Here is a 19,883-nt window from a genome sequence, read left to right as displayed (position 1 = left end):
GGTAAAGCAGTGGTGGATGGGGTCGGAAGGTATTCACATGTCACTGCATGTGCAAAGGCCCTGAAGGCTTGAGCACGAAGAGAGATCAGTGAGGAAGCTGGTGTAACCGATGAAGAAGTCTTCAGTTAGGTGAGCGGTGTTGGAGGTGGGAAAGAGCAGACAGACTTTGGGGATATTCTAAAGGGAACATAGGTGGGACTTGACGACTGAAGGTTTTGGGGATAAAAGTGGCAAGGAAGTCTCCCAGGTGTGGTGGATGAAACTAAGAGGAAGCCAGTGAATTACATTTTGTGCATGTTGGGTTTGAGATACTTGGGATGCATCTGAGTGGGGCCATGAGCTCAGAAGAGAAGTCTGGAGAAGGTGTACATTTGGGAGTTACATGCATACAGATGAGCGAAGCCATGGGTGTGGATGAGACAGCTCAGGAAGAGACTGTGGACTGACAGGAGAAAAAGAAGAGGCCCTAGTAGAATGTGCCAAGAGCGCCAACATTCAAAGAACAAAATTGATGAGTCTGCAGAGGCTGCGGGAGAGTTGCCAGAGAGGAGCAGAAAAACCCAGCGTCTCTGGCCCAGTGGAAGCTGCTGGCGGAGGATTTCAGTAGGAGGAAATGGCCCAGTCTGAAGTCTGTAGCACAAGAGCAAGTAAAATGAGTTCTGAGAAGTGGCTGCTGGATTTAGAGATGTCAGTCACGAGTGATCATGGGTGGAGACTCAGATGATTGAGGAATGGAGTAGGGGGTGAGACAAGAGACAACTGGCAGACAGCTTTCTTAAAACTTTGGCAGTAGAGGTGAGGAGAGAGTATGGGAACCAGAGGGGAAGTAGGCTAGAGAGGGATGTGTGTGTTTGTTTATTTAATCTGGCTGGTTTTGCTCTTCTTTTTTTTTTTAAATAAATATGCATGGTTCAGAATTTAAAAATCGTAAAAGATTACACTATGAAGAGTCTTCATCCCACTCATTTATCCTGGTCACCCAATCCCTTCGCACCCCCTGGAGGAGCTTTATTAGTTCCTTACGTATTCCTCCAGAGATATTTCCTGCCTGTAATAGTAACTACATATAATAAATACGTACGTAAATAGAAAATACATATATAAATTCCTTTCCCCAAAATGGTAGCATCCTATAGGCCTTATTCAAATGTATAGCAAAAACAATGTAAATAAAAACAAAAAGCTGAGCAATTTCTTTATTCCAAGAATCAATTGGCTTTGCGTCAACTCCCTTTGGAAATTCATGGTGGGACTATGAAGCGCTTGTGATGAAGGCCCTTAAGCCATGACGCGAGCTGCACCCTGGCCATCTGGGCGTTCTCTGCCTCTCCCCTGGCAACCCTTCCTTTCTCCCAGAGCCTCTGCCCCAGGCTCAGGGGCCCACACCTGTTTGCTGGTTCTGACCTTCCAGGGGCATTAGAATTAAGGAAAGAATTCTTGAATACCAAGAAGTCTTTAACACATGAAGAACAAAGCGGTCACAGGAGGGCACTGGACTGCCGCATTGCATATTGGGGCTGGGACCCGCTCCACGCTACTGAGAGGGTTTGGAGGGATCGTTCCTGTTCTAACGGTGCCGGCCTAACCGCAGTCCCGTGTGCTGTAAGTCAGGAAATCCACTGCAAGTCCACGCACGCACGCACGCATTTGGCGATTATCCATAACACCTTGTGATTTCTCTTTTATTATTGCCTAGAGAACTACTTACCTTTTTCCAGAGCGAAATTTGTGGCCTGATAATCTCACATTCAGCAAGTACCTGCTGAGTTCCTATGAACTCGGAGGTGAGCCAGGTGCTGTAGGTCTTACAAGGTTGCTGTGTGTTTCCACTGCCTGGTAGACACTCGTCAATATGCTAAATAACACCAGTTTCCAGTGCGGAGAATAAAGGGGACTCGGATGGGCTGCGGACCGCAGAGGCTTCTTAAAATAGGAAGAACTTTTCTTAAAATAGCAGCCGACAGTGGGTCTCAGAAAGGTGGTGAAGGGAAAAGAAGAGGCAAGATCAGCGGGGAAGGCCTTACCTTTCCTGCCTTCTGCAGGGTCAGGTGTCCAGAGAGACGAGGCTGAGGGTGGTGATTGGTTCCTGGGGGCGACAGGTGAGCAGATTAAGAAGGGAACTGGAGTGAAGTCCCGGTTGGCTTCTGCTAACAGAAGTTGTCGTGTGTGTGTGTGTGTGTGTGTGTGTGTGTGTGTGTGTGTGTGTGCGCGTGTGTGAGTGTGAGTGTGTGAGTGTGTGTGTGTATGTGTGTGTGTGTGTGTGTGTGCTGACCTTCTTTGCAAGCAGAAGGACCCTGGGAAGCCTCGCCCCTAGCTGGATGGGCCACTGGGATGGACCCAGTGACCTTTCATTTCTGCAAGGGGCTGTGTTTCTTTCAAAATGCTCCCAAATGGGTGTGTGCTGCCTCCCCAAGTCTCCAGCAGTTTTCTCTGGGACAGGAAACAACACGCTTTCCCCAATATGGGGCTCCATAAGCTTCTTGCCTGGAGTCCTTTCTTTGGTGAAGGGTGGAGTTGGGGAACAGCCTGCTGTGAGGAGAGAGCCAGAAAGGGCAGGCTTCAGTTTCTGAAATGCTTTGTAGGACTTCAGTAGTTCATTTCTTGGATACTCTGGCACCTGACCATTCATCTAAAAGAAATAGTGCGTAGGAGGACCGCACTTTTGGCTTAACCATGAGGCAGGCAATGTGGGAGACGAAGGGAAAACGATTGGCTCTGGTGCCCTCCTCCCCGCTTTCCCTCCCGGTCTGGCTCAGTTTAATCTTCATGTTCCTCTGAATCAAACAGATGCAGAGTTCTGGAATGTTGCTTCCAGATTATGGCCTACCAAGATGGGGGAGGGGGAGTCCAAGAATGAGCTTCCCCATTTCACCCTGTGCCCAGCTGTGTGATCCTAAGCAAGTTACTTGATGTCTCTGGGCCCCAATTTCCTTCCTGACCTCCTTTATGGAAGCATAATTTTTGCCATTTAAGTATCTGCACCATTCCCTCCTTCTGATGATAATATCTTTGCTTAGCACTAGCAGGGTTTCCTTAAGGGACTATAAAGCACAGAAGAGTTTAAGGAAGTGAATTCCAGTGGTCAAGCTGGTACAGAGACTCGGGCAGGGGAGTGCAGCCTCTGTTCTACCTCACCAGGCCTGGGTGTTCTGGATTTTGTACTCAGATTTACCTTTCAAAGGGAAAACACCTCTTTTGATTAGGTGGGCCTTGTTCCTTCAACAAAAGCCATTAAGACTGCTTTGTTTGGGCTCCGGTTTCAGTTCCAGCATCCTAATAGTGTAAGCAGGAGGAGGCTGAACCAGGTCTCTTGGGGGTTAAATGATTCCTGCCTTGGGTGAGTCAAAGGCTTGCCGACACCTGGGTGGGGCCTGTCCTGCCTTCAGCAAAGTTCACTGAGCTCCTATGTGCCATCTCACAGGGACCACTTGGGAGGAACAGAGCAGGTGTCACTGTCTCCATTGTCTCATGCTGGGATGAGGAAACTGAGGCACAGAAAGGTCAAACAGCTCGTGCAAAGACATTTGGGCTTACATGGAACAGTTCAAGCCAGAATTGAACTAGGGCTTATGACTCCTGCCCAGTGTTCTTTTCCCCATAAACTGTTTATGATAGGCCTTAATACATTGGATTCTCTACATCCTCCACTGCTTGCTTTCTACTCTGATTTATCCCCTGAAGCGCCAACTACTGCCAATTATTGTGGAAATTAATTTGTTTTGCTCAGACAGGAAGATAGGAATCTCTGTATGAAAAGTGAGAAAGAAAAAAACAATTTTTTCTCTGACAGTTCCAGCTAACCCTGTGGTGTTTTCCGTTTCTCAAAAGGACTAGCATTTTTCTCAGGCCTTTCCTTCATGGCCAAAGAAATGAATCTCTAATGATGAAATTTCCAGCCTCGGCTGGAGGTAGGGGTGGGGAAGGGGCAAGAAGGGTGGCTCTTGGCTCCCACTGCAGAGATGACCCCTTTTGCACCTCCTTACACAGATGCCAACCCAGAGCAACATACCCGGGCTGAGAAACCCAAGGACCCATCTCCAAGTGTGTTTCAGCCTTGAATGTACTTTCTTACATGTGGCATTCTTTGGGGGTACTGGGGACACATGTTTGGGAGAGGTGTCTTAACTATGGAAATGATTATTTTTTCTTCTCACTTTTCATAAAGAGGCCCAGATCTTCCTCCCTGGGCAAAGTGAATCATTTTCCACAGCAACAGATGGCAGTTAGGGTTTTGGGTAGGGGCAAGGAGAAGTTACCTGAGCTTGCAGATAACTGCAGCCAGGAATCCTCCCGCCACCCGCTGCTAACTCCTCGCAGATTTCACTCTACCTCCTTGGCCAGCCCTCTTTTGGGTTCTGAGACCCCCTCATGGCAGCCCTCGGAGCAGGAGCCCAGGCACCAGCCTGGAGCCTCAGAGGACATGCTGGGCAGGGCAGCCCAGGGAAGCCCGCCTGGGAAGGCGAGGGTTACTGTTTGCAACTTCCTGAGCTCTGCTTACGTGTTATGGGGGCTGATTTAGAGGGACCGTGATTCCCATTCTTCATGGGTTTTTGAATAATGCATTTTACCTCAGCCTTTTAAAAAGGAAGTCTCTACTTAATAATGCTGGAATAATGACCTTGTTTCACATTTCAGCCACTGGGGCTCTTAATCCACTGCGCATTCAAATATTGTGAAACGTGTTACTTATGACATTGAGTTAGCAGGAGAAATACCACCTTAAGGAGGAGAAAGGAGAATAAATTCTGGGTGAAATCTCGTAGCCTCTGGCAGCCAGCGAAGGTACATCCTCAGCCCTAACAGTTACAACAATAGTTGTACTTTCTTGAGCACCTGCTGTGTGCCAAACACTTACACCTGGGCCTTTACTAATGCTTGCAACAGCCCAAAGGACAGTCAGTCTGGGGATTGTCAAAGCACCCACCCAGAGGGATATTGTAAAAATTAAATGGGTTGTAAAATGCAAATAAGGTGCTTGGAACAGACTAAGTGCCGGATAAATGATATTTCAAGTCAACACCATCATTCCCATTTTGCAGAGGAGGAAAGTGAGGCTCAGAGAGGCTTCAGGACTCAAAGCCAGATCCTTCTGGCTTCCTTGGAGAGAGAGCCCAAGCTCTGCACATTCCGAATGGGAATGCTTGTATGTTAGATGGGCTGGAGGCATCCGCAAGGGGTCCCGGCCCATTTGGGCCCCTTGTTCACCGTGGGGCTTTGTGTGAGTCCCACCCTAACCTGTTGGGGTGCCAGGCCATTCCCGAACCCCAACGGCCTCCAGTCTTGGTGGAGGGCCTGGCCACAAGCCCCTCTGCTCTGAGTCGTGTGACCTTCTTCCTTCCTCACTGTATGCCTCCCTGGCTTCTCAGTTGCCTCTGATCATTTCTCCCTCACCTGCTGGGTGTGTTCTTTGGGTAATAATTATGTGAAATGGTTCACCCACCAGTTATATCTTTTAACAATACCCGTCAGTCCCATTAAGCTCAGAGTTAATGACTGCCAAGGAAAACCTCGTGAATGCAAATCGCCTGAGGAGGGGGGTGTAGCTGTTCACCTGGAAGGTCACTCTGGTCTCACTGGCCTGAGGAGGAACAGCCAGGGAGGGGGCCTGTGCCAGGCCCGCTCCTGCCCCCACCCCCCCTCCCTACCCCAGGCTGTGCCCATCTGAACTCTGAGCCTGCAGGTCTCTCTGCTTAGTGTGTGCCAGCCTGCCCGCCACCTCTGATGTTTGCTCTAAAAGTGCCTCTCTCTTTTCACCCTCTTTTTTACCAAATAACTCCTTCCCCTCTTTTGGGACCCTCCTGAAGCACTGTCTGACTTGGGAGCCTTCTCTGACCCCCTGACATCCTTGCTCCGGGTTCCCTCTCTGAACTCGGCTCCGAGGCCCTGGGCATGCCTTTTCCAAGGGCTCCCCAGCGTGGGGTTCTGAGGATTCAGCAGTGAGCCAGGCAGGAGCCCTTCCATCCAGGAGGGGTCGGTGTGCTCGGGAAGCATAGCAGGGCACCCAAGGAGGGCCCGATGGCCCACGGGCAGAGAGAACCAGAGGGGCATGGAGGTGCTGGTGGTGTGGGGTACAGGCTGAGACCGAAGGATGGGTTGGAATATTACAGGCGGGTCAGGAAGGAGGGTAAGGACACCCCCAAGCAGAGGGAGTGGCGGTGTATGTGAAGGACAGAGGCCTGGTTTGGTGGTAAGACAACGACTCGCTGTGAATGTTGCATTTGTTGCATCCAGATGGATAAGTCAGGAGGCAGGTGACTCTAGGAGAAGTGTGTCTCCCTGCTTATTGCTCTCTCAGTCTTCCTGGGTTTGCTTTCTTTCTCAGGAAGAAGGGATTCTCTCTGAGGGCAGCCATAATTTCTTCACCTTCATGAGCATTGAAATTGCATTTAAAACTCCTCTTCGGTACCCACCACCCGACTCCCCCATTCTGCATCTTTCCCTGCAGATACCTGCTTCCCGCCCTCTCCTGCTTGTCCGTGGACTTGCTTTTGGTTGTGAGGGCCTTGTCTCCCCATGGGAAGGACAGTCACAGAATCTCAGGGTCTCTTTTCCCTCCCTCACCTGCCGAGTGTGGGAAACACCATGAGCTTGTTAACCAGTCAAATGCCCAGGCTGTACCCCAGGGATTCTGATTCAGAAAGTCTGAGATGGGCCCACTGGGTCAGTTCCCTGTTTCTAACATGCCCCCTGGGTTATTTGGATGCATGGTTGGGTTTCAGACTTATTGCAAGAGAAGTTTTTCAGGGTGCTGTCTCTACCCCAATTTTCAGTCCCCCTTTCCAGGGTCAGTATCCCCAGATGTTTCCTGAATGGGGAGCTCAGTGCCTGTGGAGTGAGGCCTCATTGGGGACAGGGCCTCTGTGGTTGCAGCCGAAACCAGCCTTCCAGAAGCTTCTGTTTGGAGGCATCGGCTCTACCCTCGGGTGCTCCTTGACCTCCTGCAGGCTTACAGGACTGCCTTGTCCCAAGTCTTCACTGGATCTTCCTCCTTCCATCTCCTGCCCAGTTGGCTCCCTCCCACAGGCTCACAGCTGCATCTCAGACTTTACATTTCTGATCAGATTAGAGGCTTGGGGGAGGGTAGAGACCCAGCAGCTGGACATTCCCTTGTTGGTGTGAGGGAAACCATCAAGTACCTTTTAGCACTTAGGGCTAGCATCCGCCTTCCATCGACCTGGCAAGGACTTTTCCAACCTTGCAAGAGAGACCTGCGTGGGAGGCCAAAGAGCTGGGTGGTGCAGGGGGAGGAGAGCTCAGGCTGGCGGTAGGTGTCTGGCTCTTAGTTCTACAGGGCTCCATGCAGACCAGCTCTGGGCGTCTCTCGAATGGTCCTTCTTCCTTCAGAGGTCTTGGCCCGGCCCTGAGCCCCACCTCTCCTCTCCTGACTCTCGGAGAGCTTGGTTTAATCAAACTGAGGTGGACCCAGGGTCTGTGTTTTTCAAAGTTTCCTGGTGCATCCAGGTGTGCATCCAAGGTTGAGAACAGTTGGGCTAGATGCTCTGCACCTACCCACTCTGCAAACCCCTGCAAATAGCTACTACACGCTGGAGTAAAATAACCAGTGCCACTGTGCTATGTATTTCACATAAAACTGAAATAATATTTATATTTTATAAAAAGGTATTCAAACTAAAAAAAAATCGTAAAAATCACTGAAACCAAATATTTAGTAAAGACAGAAATTTATAATGTTTTAGAAATTCCAGCAAATGTAAGTTTCTAAAAATATACATTATCATTCTGACCTGCCTATGTTTTAGCAGGTAATTAAGTGTTCAAAACATTAAAATCTATACACTTCAGAAACAAAATATAATTAATCCTAAGAAATTGAAGATGAAATATTATTTGACCCCTTTTAAAGCAGAATCTTAAAATTAAAATATGTTGGCAATATCAGCATGTTACAAGTTGGGTTTTTTTTTGCCCCCTACAAAATTTTCTAGAAAAAGCTTTTCCTGACACTACCAGAGCTGGGGAATGGATGAAAAGATATATTTGTGAGATATCTGCAAATATTTTCCGCTGACAAGGACTTTCAATGTTTTTTTCCAGGCTTGCAGGCTTTTATTTATACGAAGTTATAGTTCTTGTTTCTAAAGCATTTCCGGCTTGTCTTTAAGTTCTTCAGATTTATCTTGTTCAGATGGAGATTCTGAGGTCGCGTTTCCTGTATCAGTTTCAAAACTGTGCTGTTGATATTCCGAATGTTTGGCGAGTCTGTGAATAGAGTAATAATTTTACTTGCAACCGAGTTTTACATTGTCTATTACTGTGTGATGTCTGAGAAAGACTCAATGGGTATTTCACATTTAAGGTTTTTTTTTTGACACTGTTATTGTCTGTCTCCTTTTAAAATACATATATTAAAACCGAGAGAACAGCGTAATCAACATCCCTGCCTGACTTCAACAATTTCCAAGTCGTGACCCTCAGTCTCGTTTCACCTATACTCCCAGCCTGTCTCCCCACCCTCAGCTGGATTATGGTAAGCCAATCCCAGACATATCATTTCATCTGTCATTACTTCAGTATGCGTTTCGAAATAAAAGGGCCCTTCAAGAAACATAACCACAGAACCGTTATCACACCTAAGGGATTGACAGTTCCTCTTTATCATAAAATGTTCCATCAATGTTCAAATCTCCTCAGTTGTCTCCTTTTTTTTTTTACAGTCGAGAGATCAGGTTTTAAAAATTTTGGAATAAAAATATCGGCCCAAGCAAAACATGTAATTTTGGCACTAACTCACAATATTCAAGTTATGTGATGACCAGTGGGTAGAAGGTGCTAAGCGTCAGGGCCAGACCTCCTCTCGGGGTCAGAGGGCTGAAACTGGCAGAAGTCATTCTCCTGGCCAGCAGATATTCACTTATCGGACAATAATACAGAGCCAGGCCTGCGTCAGGCACCACGGGCATGACAGTGAGCAGGACAGAACTGGTTCCTTCTGCGGGGGAGCCAGGATGCCGGCAGTGGTCCATGAAGTTTGCAAATGGAATGATATATACCAAGTGCAGTGAAACTTGGAGGAGAGTGCAAACTAACTTTGCCCTCAAAAGTATCATGGATCAAGTGGTGATTGCCTTTTGTTTTCCAGGATGGTATAAGGGATGGCATCAGCGAGAGCAGAGAGATGGATGCGTGAAGGTCCCTAACGTGTGGAAGGACAGAGACGAGAGAGGGGTGTGGGACGTATCTGGCAAGGCCAGTGGGAGGTGAGGCTGGGAATGGGCAGGTTGTAGATGGCTTGAGGACCATGTGAAGGAATATTCTGGGGTCTTCTGGAGGGGACCCCATGATTTTGTTGTATGAGCATAAAGTGTGGGTCATGAGTCAGGAGAGCAGAGTTACTCTTGGGTCTCTGAGCCCTTCCTGGAGTCCGCCAAAGTAGACTGCCTTGATCTCCATGTGTTTCTACCCAGCAACAGGGTTAGCACCATGCCTGCCTGGCAAACAGAAGGTACTCAACATATGTCTGCTGACCTCTCAGTGCTCCCAGAGCAGGGCACCCCTGCCACCTCCACCCCTCGGATGACCGAGGGAACCTCCTTAGGCCTCAGGCTCAGGAAAATGTGGTGGCTTTTCCAGATGCATGAATGTTTAGGCTTTAGGACCCAGGCCCAGTGACCCTGAATGGGTCAGCAGGCAGGACGGGGTCTCATGCAGAGGAAGGGGCTGAAATGAGGTGTATGGGAAGGCCAGTGCCTTGGGGGTAGGTTCAACCCGAACACCTCCAAGACTGGCCAAGAGTTGGTGATCTCCATTTATTTATTTCCATTTTTATTTTTTCACATGGGCAGGCACCGGGAATTGAACCCCGGTCTCCGGCATGGCAGGCGAGAACTCTGCCACTGAGCCACTGTCACACTGCCCTATTTCCTTTTTTTTTTTTTTAACTTTTTTTTATTAATTAAAAAATATTAACAAACAAAACATTAAGATATCATTCCATCCTACATATACAATCAGTAATTCTTAATATCATCACATAGTTGCATGTTCATCATTTCTTAGAACATTTGCATCGATTTAGAAAAAGAAATAAAAAGACAACAGAAAAAGAAATAAAACAATAACAGAGAAAAAAAAAGATTATACATACCATACCCCTTACCCCTCGCTTTCAGTTGCCACTAGCATTTCAAACTAAATTTATTTTAACATTTGTTCCCCCTATTATTTATTTTTATTCCATATGTTCTACTCTTCTGTTGATATAGTAGCTAAAAGGAGCATCAGACACAAGGTTTTCACATTCACAGAGTCTCATTGTGAAAGCTATATCATTGTTCAATCATCATCAAGAAACATGGCTACTGGAACACAACCCCTATTTCCTTTTAATACCAGTGAAAAATAATACATATACTCATTGTGGGGAAACTTTAGTGTTATAGAGAAGTAGAAAGAATAAAGTAAAACACTTCCCTAGAGCTGACCACCTCTAGGTGAACATCTTGGGGACTATCCTTACAAACATTTTTCTGTTTATAAATATAAAGATAAGTAAAACAGTTTTATATAATGATATTACTTGATTTATGCTGTTCCGTAACTAGCTTTTATAATTTAACATGTCATGACATCATTTCCTGTCAGTGACCACAGGCCTGTGACATTTTAAATAGCCATACGGCACAATTTTGCATGGATGTACCGTCACTTACCCAGCCAGAAATTTCAATTGTTCCCAGTTTTTCTCTACAGAGAATATCATTCTATAATCAGCTTTCTCTGGAGGTTCAATAATCACCTAGTGGCAAATATCTAGAAGAGGGACAGCTGGGACAAAGAGAAAGCTCCGTTCAAACCCTGAGCCCTAAAGCCAAGCCCGGAGGTTACCATGGCAACCTCAGCCATCCCAGCCTCGGCTCCAGCCGGGGAGGTAGGTCAGAGATGAAGGGGGAAACGGTCCATTTTCAAGCAAAATTATAAACGAAGGGCAGAGGGAGCATTAACGCAAAATTGAGATGATTTTAGGAGCACTGGTGATAATACCACCATTACTGAATGCTGGTTATGTGGTGGATTCCATGATTTTCATCCGCACAGTAGCCATTAATACTTTGATTATCCTCATTTCACTGATAGGAAAATTCAGGATTAAAGAGATGGAGTAATCTTCCCAAGGGCATACAGTGAATGATGGAGCCACTATTAAAAATTGGCTGGCATCCACTCCTCAGATATCTTACTGCCCCAGTTTGGGGTCGCCAGCTTGCCATCACCAGCTCTCCCCATCCCGGAGACCTCTGGTCATGACTGTCCCCAGCTCCTTCTGTGCATTCATTCTTACCGCGTGCAGGTGGGTGCACGCTGGTTCTTCATCTGGTCCCCGCTCCACCCTGGTCACGCCCTACCCCATGCCCTATACCACCTGCAGGCTGAATTACAGACGGTTCCGGGAATCCTGTACTGTCTTCCTCCCTCCATGCCTCTGCTCCTGCTGTACCCTCTGCTTACAACGTCCTCTCTCCCCCCATAGCAGCTGCACTGCTGTTAATTCTTCAAGACTCAGCTCAAGCTTTATTTCTTCAAGAAGTGTTTCCTGATTCCCTGGTGTGGTGCCCATCCTCTGAGCTCCCATAGAAGCATCTCGTTCTGATGACTATTTTCTCATCAGATGTGCTGTGTGGCGACTGTTAGTGTTGCTCTCTGACACGAGATGGAAGCAATCTTTCCAGTTCTCCACTTGCTGAATGAATGAATAAATAATTGAGCATACACCCATCCGCTTTCTTTGGCTGCTCCCAGCCCCAGGGCAAGGGAGGAGAAGACAGGGGATTCTATTAGCATAGCCTGGCTAGAGGAGCAGCCTGGCTAGAGGAGCAGCCTGCCCACCGGACACCTCTCCCTGTTTCCCGGCCCCTTCCTGGCAGCTGGTTCCTGAGCATTGCTCCCCAACGCCACCCCTGCCTTCCACCCTCCTTAAGCCCAGCCCGTGGTCTCCCCCCCACCGCAAGTCCTGTTTACCCTGAGAGGAAACGAAGGTACTGGGTGAATACTTCATCCACCACCCCCGACTATCCCTACTACTTACTGCTTTGACTGTTTTGCCCCTCAGCCCCATGAACCTAATTTTCTTCACCCCTTGGGAATCCTCTGTACTCCCTGGGCTTTGAAAGTCACCTCTCTCTGCCTCTTGAATTTATCTGTAGCCCCAGTTTCTCCTCCAAGATGTGGCCATTATTTTCAACTGTTAGTCAAACATCTCTGTGCAAATCAAACTCAAATCTGAAAACTGCTCTGGTCTTCTTTGCTTGATTCATTTGTATATTAGTCAGGGTTCTCTAGAGAAACAGAACCAACAGGAGAGATCTGCAAATATGAGATTTATAAAGGGGTCTCACGTAACCGTGGGAATGGGAGAGTCCAAAATCTGTGGGGCAGGTGTGGGGCTGGCAGCTCTGGTGAAGGGTCTGCATGAACTCCACAGAAGAGGCTGAAGAAGCAATGAAAGAATCTCTCTTCTTCCTTATAAATCTTCAGCTGATTGGATAATCTTGTTGTGGGAGACACACCTTAGTTGATCACAGATGTCATCAGCCACAGATGCAGTCAATTAACTAATGATTTAATACACCAGTCTTCCTGTTTATCACCAGCCATGAAATATCCTTGCAGCAATGGTCAGGCCAATGCTTGCCTGACCAGACAACTGGTCATCATCATTTGGGCAAGTTGGCACCCCAACCTAATCATCACCATTTCCCACCCCCTGGGAACTTAAGCGTCCTCTGAGACCTGGGCTAATTCCCCATGGTCAGTCACCTGATCTTTCTCACTAGGGACTCCAAACTGTGGAGCTTCCCTGGCTGGGCCTGGCAGGAGAGGTGGGGGACATGCAAATGAGAGAATGCCCCACGGGAAGGGGTGGCCCTTCTGGGCTGCAGCCAGTTGTTGCCAGTGGGGAGTTCAACCCAGAACCCAGAGCTTTAGAATTTAGATTTGTCAAAAGAAGCTAGGAGTCCAGGTTTTATGTGAAGTCGCCTAATTTTTCTCAAATTTTGGCCCAGATTGTTTTTTTTTTTTTTCCAAAACGCTTTAGAAGCTAAAGGTCTCTACTTTCCCCTACACCCTTCCTTTCCATTGTCTCTTCCTCTCCTCCCCAGTTTGGACTCTTTTCACCTCTCTGCATCCCTGGACATGCCACCTACCTGGCTGTCTCTTCTTTCTACCTGACTGTAAGCTCCTTGAGCCACTCAAATACTTAACTCAGAAGTCTAAGTCTCTTGGGCAGTCCAAGATAGGGCCCACAGGTTTTCAGCCTTCACTTACTAATTGAGTCAATGCCTGCACATTTATTGGCTTCCAGGGAAAAGGCCTTGGGTACAGTTGACAACAGGAGCTTGTGAGAGAGTGTGTGGCAAGGGGTGGAGACCTGGACTTCAGGTAGGTCGTGGCTGCAGGAACAGAGGCGGTGTGCTTGCAAGAACAGTTAGAGTGAGAGGTTGAGAACAAACCCTGCTGTAGGTGGGGGGGAATGCCTGAATCCTTTGCAGGAGTGAGGGGTGGTCTCAGGGACTAAGGGAAGGACTGACACCCCGTAGAATCCCCAAACTGGGGTCTTAAGCTCATCTGGCCCAGGACTCTCAGTGGAAACACCGTGAGGCCCCGAGAGGGAAGGTGAGCTTACCCAACGCCCCAGAGCAGGACTGGAGCAGAACAGGACTGGAAATCCAGGTCTTTCAAGCCCAGTGTGCTCTCTCTGCCTCTGCAGCCTCTCAATAAACCTTCCCCATCCCCACCCCCACTCTTCTTCACTGACAGTCTGTATAAGATCGGTGGGCAGCTGAAATGAGGGTGCCGTGTGGGACCTGACCCCTGCTTCCCAAGGAGAGCAGAGAGAAAGTGCAGGGTGGGGCTGGGAACCCTGGTGGGCAGGCCTGAATTGTGGCATGTGGGGCAGGAGAGGGAAGGAGATGCTGAAAGGAGGTGGTGGCAGGGGAGCCCACAGGCTCTACCTTTCTCTCTCCTGCTTGAAAGTGCATGAGCAAGCAAGCATATGAAAATGTTTGAGATGGAAAATAAACTCAAATCTCCTTCCCAGTGGGGCTGCCCATTCATCACCACCACAGACTCATACCTCCCCAACAGCTCTTAGCCAGAAGAGAACTAAACAGCTTCCACTGTGACAAAGGAGGCTGTGGTAAACAGAATAATGGCTTCCTAAAGATGTCCACATCTTAACCCCTGGAACTGGTGAAAAAAATTATAGGTTTCAGTTGCAGCGCAATTAAGATTGCTGACTTTAAAATAGGGAGATTATTCTGAATTATCTGGTTGGGCCCAATGTCGTCACAAGGGTCCTTGAAAGTGAAAGAGGAGGTCAGAGTGATGCAATGCTGGAAAGACTTGCTGGGTTTGAAGATGGAGGAAAGGGTCCATGAGCCAAGAAATGTAGACCTCTAATAGCTGGAGAAGGCAAGGAAACATTCTCTCCTGGAGTCTTCAGAAGGGAAAGCAGCAGTGCTAATACCTTGATGTTAGCCCAGTGAGACCTGTGTCAGACTACAGAAGTGTAAGGAAATAAATTTGTGTTGTTTGAGCCACTGAGTTTATGGTAATTTATTTCAGCAGCCAAAGGGAACTAATGCACAGCCCAAAGGGGTGACCTGCTCTTCTTGTAACATGCTTCGTACATTCACACCTCTGGGCCTCTGTTCAGGCTGCTCCTTCTGCCAGCTCTGTGCTCTCCTCTTCTCAGATGGAGAAATTCTCATTTCTTAAGCTCCATTCAAATGTCATCCCCTCTGTAAAGTTTATTGTAACTCTCCCTTGCCTCCACCCAGACATGAAGGCGTCCCTTTCCAGATGCATACACACAGCTTTGTTTCCATCATATGGCATCTAACACATGGGGCCACTGGTTTGCGTGCCCCTCGTTGTGCTGGGAGCTCCCCTAAAGCTCCAGCTGTATTTTATAGCCCTGCATCCCACCCTCATAGAATGCCTGCCAACACAGCACACTTGCTAAATGGAGGAATGATTGAATGATGGACAAATGAATGAATAGAATGGATGGCCTCTGAGTAGAAAAGTCAACAAGCATTTTTATTGAACTTCTTTTATATAAAAAAGACTCAGGCCTGTATTCAAACCAAAACAATCACCTAAAAGAATCAGAGAACAATGAAGTGGATGGTTGGAAGATGTACTAGGCTTAGGGACAGACATGAAGCCTGGCTGGAGTGGAGAGACTCCTCAGTGAGTTGCAAGGGTCGGGGTTTGGGGTAGAAATTACCCCAACCTGTGTTTAGTTCTGAATGGTTCCATGACTTCCTTGAGACCCTGACGTGGTAGCCTGCTGACGGTCCCCTGCCAGGTCCCCGCTGCTTTCCTTCCAACCTGCAGCCCAGGGGACAGCTGGATCTATGGGAGAGAACCAGACCCATTGCCTCCATGGGGTTGGACTGGGCTGCTGTGGGTGTGGACATTTCCCATGTCAGAGGGCAAGGCCAGGGCAGCCTGTAGAGCCGGCTTCTCTCTGGAGTGCATTTGTTGAGGGACTGCCTCTCCCAGCCACTGGGGCCAGTTTAGAGGGTGGGGCACTGGAGCCAGGAACAGGTTTCTGGGAAGGAATACTCCCTTCATTCGCCAACTGGCAGACAGAGCCCAGGGGTTCTGACTGTTACCCACTGGCTCCGAGACTCCCCAGGATTTCCTCCGTCTTCTAAGTACCTTGAGGTTGTGGCTTTATTATAGCCAGTGGGAGCTGCCTGGGGCTGGTGGTTCTGGACCTCTCTGGCCACAGATTCCACTAGAAGGTTGATGAAAGCCAAGGTCCCCGTCCTCAGGGACACATCTACACACACGTGCACACATATCTACACACGTGAAAACAGTGTCCATGCTCAGCAGAGCCTGTTAGAATATACTGAGGGACCTTTCTAGATAGCTGGCTGCCTTGGTTCCCCCAAACTCCAGCCCCTTTGCCTCAGTTGCTGTATACATGGAGAGGCCCACAGGCATACTACCATGTTTGTGAGACTCTAGATGAAAAAAAAAAGAATCTATGGCTTTCCATTATCAGGGCAGGTAACCTGCACTATTAGCACCCTTCTTCAAACTTTTTTCAGTAATGTAAATATTCTACAGTTGAGTGTGGTGAAATATGGACAATCGTGTGAGGGTACTGTGAACCATGGATTGTATGATATGTGAATACATATCAATAAAACTGCTGGCAAAATGTGGTATATACATACGATGGACTATTATTCAGCAGTAAGAAGGAATGAAGTCCCGAAGTAACAACACAGATGAGCCTTGAGGACATTATGTTATTTTTTTCTTCAAATTTTTTTGATTGTGACTTTCAGTAAGAAATACCTTCTATATCATAACCCAGAACACATGCATAACATACAAAGCTATTACATAGCAACATTTATCATGCATAACATGCATAACATACAAAGCTATTACATAGCAACATTTATCATGCATAACATGCATAACATACAAAGCTATTACATAGCAACATTTATCTTTACGCGATATACTCTGATATTTCCTGTTTTATTATTTTCGTTACTAATCCTTTTATTAATACTAAACAATACCCAGTCAACTGATTTCATGACCTACTGGCAGAATGGAGAATCTGCATTAATGGAAACAACATTGTCAACATTAATTAATAGTGAGCTCCCGGATGTTGTTGTTTGTGACTTTGCTAAGGGGGGCGTTGGACCCCATTTGCAGCGAGGCTGGTATTCAGGTGTGAGCCATTTGACCGAGGAGTGGCCCTAACTGCACACAGCCTGTTGTGCCTGTGGTGAGAGGCCTGTTAGAGATGAGCGCTCAAGTTCCCACTGACAGTTAGAAACCTTCAGTTTAATCTTGACTTTGCAGGCCCTTGCTGAGTGACCACAGATAAATAATTTCCCATCTAGAGTGCTCATCTATAAAATAGGAAGAAGGGTGGGTCTGTGCTTCTCAGAGTAGGAGGGTTTTTGCAATAGCAGGATGTGCATTATTTATATTTGTGGGATTTATATTTTTTTCTGGAAGATTTGGCAAAAATACATTTTTTTAAATTAAAACGAACATAACTAAGCTATGGAGCAGACTACAAAATTCTTATCTTTTAAAAAATGGTGGTAACATAGGTAACATAAAATTTGCCGTTTTAGCCGTTTTAACTGTCCAATTCAGTGGCATTAATTACATTTACAATGTTGTGCTACCAATACCATCTCTTACCAAAACTCAGAAACTCTGAATCCACTAACCGATAAATCCCTATCAACCCCCTCCCCAGCCCCTTTTAACCTGTATTCTACTTTCTGATTCTATGAATTTGTCCATTCTAGATATCGTTCCCCTCTCCAGAAATCTCACTGGCTCCTCCAAAACCTGAAATCTCTCATCTAGTTGCTTCTTTGAGTCAAATGCATGTCCTTTTATCCAAAAGGCTGTCCATGACATTCATAGGCATCCCAGTGGTAATTTGGACTGGGGGATATCTCCGGGAGCTTCCTAATCTCATCTCTGTTATTCTAAAGGCAAGCATGGGAGAAATTCCCTACCAAACAACAGACTTTGCCCCTACTGCATGCCCAGCTATAAGTTAAATGTTTTGTTTTCCAACATGATATTTTTCAGAAAGGAGGAGCTGGCATTATAGATGGGTCCATCCAACATCGTTTGTATTAAGGGTCACTCCCTTCCTTTTTGTTGAACAGCAGGGTGTTTGGAGAAGACCCGGTAACCTGAAATTCTCCTAATCAGTGCTTGCTTGGGATACCTCAAAAGGCCTGGACCCGATCGATTAAAAAAAAGAGAGAGAGATGAAAACTGAAAATTGAGATTTATTTCCAGGGTTATGGTCTCCCAGTTGCAAGTATTGGTTTAGTTATAAAAGACCTTTAATCATCCTTTTAAAGGCAGAGCAGTAAATATGGAGAGAGAAGCCCTTGCAACTGACCAAAGCCAATGCTTAGTCCCAATGACTGGATTCATCAAATCCAACATATACTTGAAAAAAAACATGACACATTTTAACAGTCCTGCAGTTAGGATTCATTTACAATCAAAATGAATTGGCAGCATCTTTTTCTGTGTTAGTGGTACACAAAATAGCGGTGTGTAGATTTTCGGCAGATAGTGTCTGAAGTGCAATGAAATACACCTTTCATTTCTCTGTACGTAAGAGTGGGTGAGCTTTAGTAGACCCACCTCCCCAACCTCACTGCTGGGGTGCACAGTGAAAGTCTCCGGCTGAGTTCTGCCAGACATACATGTTTTAGCAAGTAGGAACAAAAGCCTTCCAATGAACTATCTGGTAAGCCCTGTGAAGTCCCAGTAACCTGTTCTTTTAGGGACACCCATGCACCTTGGAAGGCTCTGTGGGGTGGATGTGACAGTTGTCTAGAGGTGCACTGCAGCTGCATTCCAGTAGGATTTGGGCCCCTGAATCCTCCTAAGGGGCTCACCCGGGCATCCTGCCCAGTAATGGGAACTGAGAGGAAGGACAACACTCCACACCGGTTCACATATCAGTAATTATACTCATTTCGCTAAGAAACGTCATTCATCACGCTAATTAGCAAACCCCAACAGAAGCTATGCCCTCTGGAGTGTGGGTTTATGGTTAGCCTTTCAGATAGCCCAGGGGTTGAGGCTAAAACTACCATTAGTGCATCCCACTGGCCACGTGGAGTACTTGAAGGCACAGTGCAGTCAGTGTCATAATACCAAGTGTATACTTGTGATGTGGGGAAAAAAATGTCAGCAGCAGCATTAAACACAGCTTCAGAAAGTACTGACTTCAAGCAACTTGGAAAGAAGTGGAAATGCTTTTCACTTTACGCTATGTTGGGTGACTCAAAAAAGTGGCTGGCGGTTATGAGGAAGATATTGTTGTCAAGGTGCTTATGGAGTATTTGAATACCCTTGTATGAAATGTGAGGAGAAGACAATATTTTAAAATTATTCAGGTGGATCTGGTAAGGGTTTCTAAGTGTGCATGTATAACTAAATTAATAAATTAACATTATGAAGAGACTGATTCATTTGTATCCCTCAAGGTTTATACATTTTTAAAGACCCTTTCAATTGGGAGAATAGTCCATCAGCTTATGTTCGGTCAGTTTCTGCGAACACCTATCTGGCGGGTTGTAAGGACTGTGATGGTGTCTTTTGAGGCCTGACATGCGCAGTGGATAGACTATAGTTTACTGGGAAGGGAACCTCCAAGGGTCTGGATGGAGACCAAGTCTGAGAGGGAGGAGGGAACCAAGTGCAGACCTCATTTCTTCTTAGTTTTAATTGGACTTAAATCAGAGGCCTGGCTTGACATCTATCTCTTGATAGAGGTTTTGCTGTTATGGTTTGCCCCCCCCCCCCTTTTTTTTTTTATAAAAAGCCATTTCAGGAAAACTCAGCAGGACCTTGAGAGTGTATTACAGCCTATTTATACTTTTTAGTTGTTTAAAAAATATGTTTAAGTTATGGAAACCTCCTTTAGATGAAATCTTTTATGGAACATGGATGTACTGTTAAAATACTAGCAAAGCTTCACTTTGTGTTTAGATTTGGGAACTGTGCTGGTTTGAAACTGTTGTGTACCCCAGAAAAGCCATGTTCTTCAATCCTGATTCAATATTGCTGGGTGGGATCTTTTTTTTTATTGATAAAACAACATACAAACATACAAATATTCTTAACATACAAACATTCCATACGTGGTGTACAATCAGTGGCTCACAATATCACATAGTTGTGTATTCATCACTGTGGTCATTTTCTTGAACATTTGCATCACTCCAGAAAAAGAAATAAAAAGTAAAAAGAAAGAACTCATGCATGCCATACCCCTAACCCTTTCCTCTCATTGATCCCTAGTATTTCCATCTACCCAACTTATTTTAACC

At 46.5% G+C, this 19,883-nt stretch overlaps 1 long non-coding RNA gene across 1 annotated transcript in view; it reads left to right on the top strand.

Moving 5' to 3' along the window:
- LOC143652363 (uncharacterized) overlaps positions 1-19,883 on the top strand; it is a 36,898-nt gene that overhangs the window by 11,442 nt on the left and 5,573 nt on the right. Inside the window, exon 2 of the long non-coding RNA XR_013160582.1 lies at positions 9,101-9,218. This is a non-coding gene — a long non-coding RNA (uncharacterized LOC143652363). The remainder of the gene's footprint in view (positions 1-9,100; positions 9,219-19,883) is intronic.

The sequence above is a fragment of the Tamandua tetradactyla genome, chromosome 12 (assembly GCF_023851605.1).
Source record: "Tamandua tetradactyla isolate mTamTet1 chromosome 12, mTamTet1.pri, whole genome shotgun sequence".
In the NCBI taxonomy this organism is placed as follows: domain Eukaryota; kingdom Metazoa; phylum Chordata; class Mammalia; order Pilosa; family Myrmecophagidae; genus Tamandua; species Tamandua tetradactyla.
This window is presented reverse-complemented; position numbering and strand designations above follow the sequence as displayed.